The sequence below is a fragment of the Propithecus coquereli genome, unplaced genomic scaffold, assembly GCF_000956105.1.
Source record: "Propithecus coquereli isolate 6110/MARCELLA unplaced genomic scaffold, Pcoq_1.0 Scaffold111, whole genome shotgun sequence".
In the NCBI taxonomy this organism is placed as follows: domain Eukaryota; kingdom Metazoa; phylum Chordata; class Mammalia; order Primates; family Indriidae; genus Propithecus; species Propithecus coquereli.
The window spans coordinates 5,785,471-5,787,643 of record NW_012135081.1 but is presented as its reverse complement, the minus strand read 5'-3'; the positions used below and the strand labels follow the sequence as shown (position 1 = coordinate 5,787,643).

General features: G+C 44.5%; 1 protein-coding gene across 1 annotated transcript in view; it reads right to left on the bottom strand.

Annotated features, from left to right (window-relative positions):
- Positions 1 to 2,173, bottom strand: part of LOC105815186 (olfactory receptor 6C3-like) — a 32,366-nt gene that overhangs the window by 788 nt on the left and 29,405 nt on the right. The window lies entirely within an intron of this gene.

Sequence of the window (2,173 nt, the reverse complement as noted above, 5' to 3'; positions counted from 1 at the left end):
CCCGCCACGCACCCTACCCACGGCGCCTATGTGCTGTGTCCCTCCCAGCACCCGCGGAACTTTCAGCGATTTCCGCGGGTAGAGTCTCTTTTATGGAGTTCCCCTCCCCCGATCCAGTCCTAGCGGTCTCCTGTGGCAAGAAGCCGCCTCCAAACTCTCCCCTGTAGACTCCGGCGCGGCGTCCGATCCGGGGAGCGCGCGCTGGGGCCAGTCCCTCCCTTCCGATGAGGATGCAGCGCTGCGCTCCACTGTGTTGGAAATGGACCCAGCTCCTGTCCTGGCTCCCCACCGCCGGTCTGCGTCACCAACTCACACCGACCTCCGGCACTTCCCTGCCTGCGTGAGAGTGGGGTTTGGTGAGGGAAGAGTTGTCTTCCTGTGAGTCAGATCTCCCTGCTCGGGAGTGCCTGCCGCGGGGCGCGGGCGAGCACGCTGCAGGGCGCGGCTGTCCCGCGCTGTCTTTCCCCTTTGTCCCAACTCTCCGGTAATTTGCGAGTGTTTTTTGAGTTCACCTGCCTCTAGCCGTGGGGCTGCCTGTCCCTCGCTGCCTCTCTGTAGATTCACGAAGCCAATCCTGCAGGGGAGCGCCTCACTCGCGTGTGGGTGTCCGCGTCTTTCACCTCATACTCTGGGAGCAGAGAGCCAGGAGGTCACCCCTAATCGGCCATCTTCTCCCCCCAGCCTCACCATTGTTTTTTGTGGCTGAGTAGTACTCCATGGTATACATATACCACATTTTATTAATCCATTTTATTAATCATGTAAGGATGGGCACTCGGGTTGCTTCCACATCTTTGTAATTGTGAATTGTGCTGCTATATACATTCTAGTGCAATATAAAATGTCTTTTTCCCTTTGGGTAGCTGCCCAGTAGTGGGATTGTTGGATCAAATGGTAGTTCTACTTTTATTTCTTTGAGGTATCTTCATACAACTTTCCATAGAGGTTGTACTAGTTTACAGTCCCACTAATAGTGTATCAGTGTTCCTATCTCTCCACATCCACATCAACATTTGTTTTGGGACTTTTTGATAAAAGCCATTCTTATTGGAGTTAAATGATATCTCATTGTGGTTTTGATTTGTATTTCCCTGATGATTAGAGATGTTGAGCATTTCTGCATATGTTTGTTGACTATTAGTCTATCTTCTTTTGAAAAGTTTCTGTTCATGTCCTTTGCTCACTTTTTAATGGGATTGTTTGATTTTTTTCTTGCAGATTTTCCTGAATTCTATATAGATCCTAGTTACCAGCCCTTTATCAGATATATAGCATGCAAATATTTTTCCAATTCTGTAGGTAGTCTATTTGCCCTAGAGATAGTTTCTTTGGCTGTGCAGAAGCTTTTTAATTTGATCAGGTCCCATTTATTTATTTTGTTGATGCTGTGATTGCTTTTGGGGTCTTCTTCACAAATTTTTTTCCTAGGCTGATGTCTGTATGAGTTTTTCCAATGTTTTCTTCTAGAATTCTTATGGCTTCATGCTTTAGGTGTAAGTCTTTTATCCATTGTGAGTTGATTTTTGTGAGAGGTGAGAGGTGTGGATCCTGTTTCAGTCTTCTACATGTGGCTATCCAATTTTCCCAGCACCATTTTATTGAACAGGGATTCTTTTCCCCAGTGTGTTTTTGTCTGTTTGTCAAAGATTCGATGGCTATATGAGGATGATTTTATATTTGGGTTCTCTGTTCTGTTCCATTGGTCTATGTCTCTTTTCTTGTGCCAGTACCATTCAGTTTTCAATACTATATCCGTGTAGTATAGCTTGAGGTCTGGTAGATTGATGCCTCCCAATTTGTTCTTTTTGCTTAAGGTCGCTTTAGCTATCTGGGGTCTTCTCTGGTTCCATACAAAGTGTAGAATTATTTTTTCTAGATCTGAAAAAAATGATGTTGGTATTTTAATAGGGATTGCAATGAATCTGTAGATCACTTTGGGTAGTACAGACATTTTAACAATGTTGATTCTGCCAATTCATGAGCATGGTATGGTTTTCCATCTGTTTATATCCTCCACTATTTCCTTCCTTAGTGTTTCATAGTTGTCCCTATAGAGGTCTGTCACATCCTTAGTTAAATATATTCCTAGGTATTTTATTTTCTTTGTTGCTATTGTGAAGGGTATTGAGTCTTTGATTTGGTTCTCAGTTTGACTGGTGTTGGCGTATAGGAA